The following is a 9,083-nucleotide window of genomic DNA, read 5'->3' on the forward strand; positions in this document are numbered from 1 at the left end:
GACGAATCATTCTATAGAGATGGCATTACTAGACTAGAACACCGCTATGAGAAATGTATCAGCCTTGGAGGAGATTATGTTGAGAAATAAAAAAAAAAATTTCTTAAAAACGTTGTTTTTCTTGGTCAGGCCGGAAACTTATCAATCCACCCTCGTAAGTACTGCAGTCGCCCTAAATTTCTTTCAGTATACTTGCGCATTATAGCTCACGTAATAAAGACATGATCACCGCAGAGCTTACCAAGGAATTGTCAAGCCATAAGAGTTAGAAATTCGCACAATTGTAAAATCAGCCAATATAGAAACTTCTTACTTTTTTTCTCTCAAAGAAGGAATTAATTTCAAGAATAGATATATTCCGGTGTGGCTTTAGAGATCCAGAAAATGTGTCAGAATTGAAAAGTTTTGTAATAATTGATTCATGAGCTTAATACAGTATGAAATGCCACCCTTTTGCCATTCAACCTCATAGTATCAACAACCAAATGGATTGATCCTTAAAATGTTGCAATTTGATTATCAATGAATAATTGAAAATTACTAGATACAATCAGCACTGCTTCCTGAAAATATTTAAAACAATCTAGACTCTACTAGACAAGTTACTCTACAGTTTACTAAGTTCCGTCGATCACCGGAAATTTTAATTAATTTAATTGAATACAGTTTAAAACAATGAGTTGTCTAGTTTGTACGGATCCGAACGGAACTTTCGTTACGTTACGTTATATTTGAATACAAGTTTCTTTATTTCAGTTATCCAGATCGCGAAGTGAAACGAATATCAGCATTACTTTTGTTTCGTTATGTTATGGAACAGATGAAACATAATTAGAGAATTCCCAGTCAATGTCATTTGAATAACTAAAAAATACTGGAAAACTTAAATTATACCAGTACCTCAATAATATATTACAATATTAAGATTACAGTTGCTTTAGATGTATTCGACTTTTAACCGTCCGTCCAGAATCGGAGGTATTTCTTACAAGGTCTAGGGCCACTCTGCAGGCCAGTCTCTGGCGATGCAGAGTATTCACCACGTCTCAAAACTCCTCGAAGTGTATGTTTGAGTGACATGGTGAATGCTCTCAAGTACTAGGGTTGTCGTGGTTCTCATAATTATTACCTTTAGATACCTCCGGATGGTTAGTGTCGAAATGTCTCCGCAGAATGCTAACATTAGACCTGGTAAACCACCTGGGAAACCTTGACTTTTCTCATTTTTTCAAAAGCTCGTTTTAGCATCAGCATAAAAGCTGGGTTACAAAACTTCACGAAGAGTTTGTTTCAGTCACCTGGTAAATGATCTGGAGTACTAGGGTTGAAGTGTTTCTCATAATTATGACCTTTAGATACCTCCGGATGGTTAATGTCGAAATGTCTCCGAACAATGTTAAAACTCGAACTAGTAAGCCAGATAAGTTCTATGAATCCTCGGCTGTATACTTTCCCCTCTTATTCAATTTATGCAACTATTAATATTTAAGCCGAAAAAACGTTTTTTGCGGTTTCTGTTTCGTTCTGTTACATTTGAATAACATTAATTGATTTATTTTACTTAATATCCATTTCTTACTAACAAAACAAATTAAAAGTATTCATGGTTTTTTTCTTCATTTGAATAAAGGTAACGAAAGTTTCGTTATACGATAACGTAACGAAACCAAAAGGAACGTTTTATTTTGTTTCATTTCGTTCGGATCCCTGCTAGATTGACATTACTCTCGGCATAATTCTCGACATAAATCAAAAATCAACAAAGGCTAAAATAACGAAGGTCTCGAATCATTAGCAATATATAAGAAATCTTAAATCCTAACCTAAAAAGAATTCATAATGTAAACTGACTCCGAAAATTTAGGTTTTCCTTCCGGAACTCCACGGCAGACAAATTCAAAATAAAATCACTTAAAAACTCAAAATTCAAAACCGATAATCAATCAATCTCATAGCCTCTGTTCCGAAAATCTAGTGACGGTAAAAAAACTAACCTCAAAACTGACTACAGCCTAACATAAATAAAGTAGTTATGACCTATGACTAATCATAACCTAATTTATTCCGTTAGTAATAGTCAAACTCACATCACTTATTAATTCAAAATCATCAAAAAATATCAGATAGTAGACAAACGTTTATTTTTCGGCCTGCTGGCTTAAAAAATTGACTTGCTTACACTTCCACTTTTTACAGAATTTTCTTGCAACTACCTCTTAAAAATTAAAATCCATCCACACTGTTTTTAATTGACTGATTTGTCTATTTTTTCATGTTTTTTATTCCAAATTATGTTTGGTATATCACTTATTTATTTAATTATCTGTTAATCTATTTATTTGTAAATGCTTCAAATCTTATCCTTTTATGAATATCAATTCTTATATTCTAATTTTGTAATTCCTTTCTCTTCCATATGAATCATTATATTCGCAGTGTATTGTTTTTCGGCAAATAAACTTGCTGAATGTGTATGCGAGTGTGTCGTTGAACACCTCATACGTCATCGCATAAGCGAACACGGAAGAGCTTGATTCTTATTTTCGTGAATCAAGACGGGCTATCTAGATATTAATTATCTTTTTAATAAAGACAGCTTCGAGTGGAGCATAAAAGTTGAATTTAACTTATGTATCAATTTAATTGTCGTACCTGTTTTCAATACCATTATTGATACTTATTGAGACCAAGTGCCTAATTATACATCACAGTTCTGCAGGTTTTTTATACTGTTTAAACACTCGTGGACATTTTTAGTCCTTTGCGCCGGATAATCATTGGTGCATTTTTGCGAGTTCAGGAATGCTCGACATATGGTGCATTTGGCTACATGTCTTTGTGAGTGCAGTTGTAACAATTAGACAGTGTTTACTGATAGTGTTCCTCCTGGTACTATTCAGAGTGACTTGTGCACTTTGAGGATTGCAGTGTTAAAGTTAAGTGCATTGAAAACGGATAATTGCATAATATAAAGAAAATCGAGAGAACCTTCAACTTTCAAAGGATGGATCCAGGTTCGTAAGTTGCTTATTCGTGTATTTCGATATAGCTAGTATGTCAACACGTCATTGCCCTTGCTAACGAGGCTTGTTTACTGTTCCGGGTGAATGTCTACCTGTGATCATAACTCCTTTATTGACTATTATTAATTTCCCGCGTATTCGTTCGAATATTGTCTTGTAAATTTCGAATCGTTTCTCAAGGCTTTTAAAGTTTTGAAAATTGCAACTCATGACTCTCGTGTAATTTCTAATTCATGTAAATAAATCGCGACAGTGCTTTCGTATCATTAGTACATCGCGAGCCTTGATATATGTCAACTTTTGACACGTTGACTCAATACTTTAATCATGTCGTACGTGTTTTTGCAGTTTTTCTGCCTTGCAGGTCTTCTGTTTTTTCTTTTGCAGTGTTTCTTGACAGCTCGGTTACAAACATTGGAAGCGAATTTCGTGGAATTTCAGTCGCAGCATGTGGAATTATTAAAATCCCAACTTACTAAGGACATGGAACACTTCAAGGATGACTTGTCATCACAAGTTGAGGAGTGGTACCAAACTTCAAAGGGATTGTACCTCGATGCATTCCAAGCACTTTTATCTCCTGATGCAAATGCATCAGCAATTAATGTCATCCCTCGTATTTCTTTTAATTCCACTAAATCATTTCCGAAAATAACTTTGCCGACATTTTCAGGTGATTATACTGAGTGGTTGAATTTTTCACATTTGTTTAAATCATTAATCGATGAAAATGCGGAAATCGGGGATGTCGTGAAAGTGCATCACTCAACAACTAACCTATATATTGAGCCGGCTCAGTTATTAAAAAACATTCCTGTCACAAATGACAATTCCAAGCGCGAATGGAAGTTGTTGGTTGATCAATATGAGAATAAGCGAATTATAATTAATTGTCACTTATCGGATATTTTTTCCTTGCGACCTCTGTCAGTATAATCAGCTTTCGGTCTCAAACAACTGGTCAATACCGCAATAGAAAATTTAGAAGCTCTTAATGCTTCGGATTGTTTGATTAACAGTTGCTCTCCCTTTCTGTTTTTCTTTTTGTCCAATTATTTGGATCATCAGACTCGACATGAATGGGAAACGTCACTTGGTGTCTCAACCGAACCTCCTTCTTACCAATCCTTGCGAACGTTCCTCAGCAACAGAGTTCATACTTTCGAAGTCCTTGAAGGAAATTCAACAGAAGCTGGAACTTCATCTTCATCATCCAAGGATTCCTCAAACTGGAGGTCTTTCGGGAACTCTCAGGCATCGAAACGGAACAAGGGTTATCGTGGTTCAACAAGGGGCTCAGCAGAAACATCGCATATCACTACTGAACAAATCGATGATCAAGGTCGAAAGTGCTACCACTGTGGACAGCAGCATTTCTTAATGTACTACCCATAATTCCGAGCATTAAATGCACTGCAACGAAAGGAGCTGGTTTCAAAGAAAAAACTATGTTACTATTGTCTACGTCAACATCTAGGAAACGAGTGTTCGTCATCGAGAAAGTGTCGCATATGTGACAAGAAACATCACACCATGCTTCATCAGGACATATAGGCAATTAATCATATTAAAGAATCATCAACAAATGAAGAAGAGAAATCACAATCATCAACGACACATCATCTGTTTGCTCATCACCTGACTAGACCTCGGGCTAAGGGTCTGTTACCTACAGCTATTATACGAGTCACTTCAAGTAATGGTACTTCAGAGTTAGTGCGCGCTCTCCTTGATTTCCATTCTGAAGTTTCGCTTGTTTTAGAATCTCTCGCACGCTTCAGGCTGTCTCGCTCTAGTTGTGACTTGGGTCTTCTAACTGTAAGTAAAAAACGTGCATCCATGACTAATGGTGCCGTCTCCTGCCTTTTATCACCATACTTTAAATCTGATTTTAAATATCATTTAGATGCACTTGTGCTTCCGCGTTTAACACCTTATCTCCCACATTTTCAAATGGATACTGAAGAATTATCTCACATATCGGGTTTGCGTTGGGCGGATCCAGACTTCGGTGACAAGAGAATAATCGAGGTGATCATAGGAGCAGATGCTTATTCATATTTACTTCTCCCTAATATTCGTAAATTAATTTCTACCGCTCCTGTTGCACAGGAGACCTATTTTGGTTGGATCTTACCAGGAAAAAATATAAGCAATTCATCAAAAGATTCCATCTATGAATCTAACACAGCCGTTGGAATGAATATTTTCTTACAGGAAGACGTGAAGTTTGATTTTCAAAAATTTGGGAAGAAACAAGCGATTTCCCCTAAAATCTGGTTGATAGCTGATGATCAGGAGTATGAGGATTTCTTCGTTTTTACTCATTCTCGCACACCTAAGGAGGGAAGGTACGTGGTTCGGCTTCTAATGAAGCGCAATTTGCAATCTTTCGGAAATTCATATCGTCCAACTCTTCGAATTTTGCATCGCCAGGAACGTCGCCTCGCGCGTGACGTACCTCTTTTTGAGGCTTATGATAAGTTCCTGGCAGAGTATCTCACTCTTGGCCACATGGTTCCCGATAACGAGACTTCAGTTCGTCGAGATAGTTCTTGATCGTTTTATTGACCACATCATTGAGTTTAGAAGACTTCAATTACAACTACTAAGCTTCGAGTGGTCCTACTATTCCTACTATTCTACCCAACTTAATGGATATTGTACTGCGTTAGAGACTTCATGCCATCGTTGTGTGTGCTGATGTCGAAAAAATGTATAGTCAGATTCAGGTGCATCGAGATCATCAAGATCTTCAACTCATCCTTTGGATAAAATCACCCGAGGACCCAGTTCAAACTTTTCGTCTAACGACGTTTGCATATAAATTGTCATGTGCACCTTTTCTCGCTCTTCGATGTCTACAGCTACTCGCAATTAATAAGGGACAATACTATCCTCTTGTCGCCAAAGAAATTCAAAAGGGGACCTACGTGGATGATGTAATTACAGGTATGGATAGTTTGGAAGAAGCTATACTTCTTCAGAATCAGTTACATCATCTATTCAAAGTGGGCGGATTTCCCCGTCAGAAGTGATGTGGAATTATCCTAAACTATGAAAGATGGTACCTGAAAAACATCAGAAATCATCGCAAGCCAAGTATCTTCCAACTCAACAATCTGTTCAAATACTAGGTCTCAATTAGAATCCAGAGAAAGATGTCTTCACATTTGATGTTAATATACCAGCTTGTGTAACTGTCGTAACAGAACGATCAGTTCTCAGCCAGATAGCTCAACTTTTCGATCCCCTGAGTTGGTTGAGACCAGTGATTATTACAGCCAAGATCTTCATCTAATTGTTGTGGCTCTCAAAGATTTCTTGCGATGCTCCTCTTCCGATAAATAATCACAATCGATAGCTTGAATATCGAAACAATCTTTTGTTATTTTTCAGGGATTGAGATACCTCGTTGGATCCAATTTCGTGCGTCTTCTGGTTCTTACGAACTACACGGATTTTGTGATGTCTCGGAAAGAGCTTACGCCGCTTTAGTCTACCTTCTTGTCATGTCAGCTTCTGGAGAATCGGATGTGTCACTCGTGGCTTTTAAATCGAAGGTGGCTCCCGTGAAGCAGTTGAGTTTGCCGCGACTTAAACTATGTGAAGCAGTTCTATTAGTGCACCTAATGCAGTATGTTCAACAGACATTTCAGTTGGATGTCCCTGTACATTTATGTAGCGATTAAACTGATACTCTTGACTGGATTGAAGGACATCCTATAAGATTGAAGACCTTCATAGCAAACCGGGTGTCTGAAATTCAAACTACGCTTCCTTCGGCACTCTGGCATTATGTATTATCAGCGTGTAGTCCTGCTGATTGTGCATCGCGAGGTATTCCTGGCAAGAACTTAGTTCTTTTTTCACTTTCGTGGAAAGGACCGGATTGGTTAACGTCATCGTCCATGTGGCCAGTCCGACCTCTGTCAAAGAAGAAAAATAATGTGGATATGGAGGAACAAGAGGTGCAAGTCAACACAGCCACTATCGTTCCATTATTGTGGAACAACATCATTATTTCAGAGCTGAAATTAACATCTTGATATCAGGGAAGAAGATCTCCCCAAAGAATAAATTGCCTCGATTAGCACCTTATATTGATGCTAAACACCTTCTACGATTCGGAATCTACGTTAACGGCTCTACTTGTCGAGTACCATCATCGACGTTGTCTTCATGGTGGTGTTCAGCTCACCCTCGGAATCTTGTGGCAGCAGTACTGGATCCTGAAAGGAATGTCTGTTGTCAAAACATTCATTCATCGATGCCTGCCGCGTCTACGTGAGACAACAGCCACCTCTCAGCAACTACTGGAAAATCTTCCAGCAATTCGTTCAAGTCCAAGTAGACTATTCCTGACATTAGTATGAATTATGCTGGATAAGCTAAGTCTGATGGCCTTAAAGACCTCAGCGCACTTACTCCAGGGCCATTTTTAATCGAAGAGCCTCTCAATAACATACCGGAACCGAATTTGCCTGAGATGCCTGTTACTCGCTTAACTCGTTGACAACTTGTTCAGCAAATGCAGCAGCAATTTTAGTACGGTGGTCTTCTGATTACCTTAAGGAACTGCAAACCCGATCTAAATGAAAATCAACCTGTCCATCGATGGAGATTGGTGACCTAGCTCTCATTCGAGATGAGAACCTATCACCTACCAAATGGGCCTTAGGCTGTATCATCAATGTGCGTGTAGTGACTCTTCACACCAAGGGTGGTGTTTTAATAGGGCCTGTAGTGAAATTGTGCAGAACGTTTGGAATGGACTGATTTGTCTATTTCTTCATACCATTAATAATAATTATTGAGACCAAGTGCTTAATTCTACACCGCAGTTCTGCAGGTTTTTTATATTGTTTACACACTCGTGGACACACACTTTATATCTAATTTGCTCGCTTTTGTAGCCTAAACTTCCACGATTCGCCTCGCCCGCATGTAGCTATTTTCTCGCCATGCTTCTCATTTTCAGCCTCGACACCCGTTATAATATCAAAAATTACCATATTATTCAGAATTTCGAAAATTCACAACAATTTGAAATACTTGACATCATTACATTCTCAACCAAGATTATTAATTTGACACACTATTGTTGATTTTGATAGAAGTTACGTTTCAGCTTAGCTAGCCTTGGAGTCTACTGACAATAAAAATTTTGTCTTTAAAATTAAAGATACTTAACTTATTTACTAACAACGGTTAAAAGTTCAATCTTAACTTAGAAAACCCTAATCTCAAAACATTAATTCCTTACGAGTTTCTATCTCATCAGCAAGAAGTAATGTGTGTCTTTAAATCTCAGCTTTCGACTTAAAATACTCCTTAAGTGCTTCAAAATATTCAGGATTGAATCCACAAAGAGTTTTTATCATAGACACCTGAAAAAATATATTTTAAAATACAATATTTGTATTTAAAACGACCAAGTTAAAAAAATTAAACAATAAATGGAAAAATAACTTCGAATTATGCGCTCGCAGGGTAAGAGAAGGATATGATTATCTCGTAACAAATTGTACGTTGTTGGGGATTTAGTATGCAAGAGTAGGCATAGCATAATTCAATCTTTATATGCCGTCTTTGTCTTAGATTTGTATGCTTAGAGGATTCCAAGATTTCATTGGTTACAAGCTGCTCGTTTGATGGTATACTTTTTTCACAAAGAATTTCAGTTAGAGGTTGTCTTTCCATTTGCGACATTGCATGCTCCGCTTTTCTAAGCTTAGTCTTATAAACACTTGCATGAGACTAAGGTAAAGTGAAAGATATTTTTAAAGCGTCACTTCCTTTCTGAAGTATTCTTAAATTCGCTCGTACAATCGATTTGAGGCTAGAAAGGTTTATACGTTGTTTTTTGCTCTTTTGTGATCGTATTCTTTTCTGTGAAAGAATATTTCTTTCTCTAGAGCAGTGATCAAAGCAGTCATCCTTTAAATTAGTTTTAGACAAGAGCATCGAGCACATATTGTGGCGGTATGTGCCTTCATCATCAGGTAATCATAACAAGATGAATTGTCAGGAGTATTGAAGGCAAAGGATTGATTTTCT

This window comes from Belonocnema kinseyi, chromosome 5, assembly GCF_010883055.1.
Source record: "Belonocnema kinseyi isolate 2016_QV_RU_SX_M_011 chromosome 5, B_treatae_v1, whole genome shotgun sequence".
NCBI classification, from domain to species: domain Eukaryota; kingdom Metazoa; phylum Arthropoda; class Insecta; order Hymenoptera; family Cynipidae; genus Belonocnema; species Belonocnema kinseyi.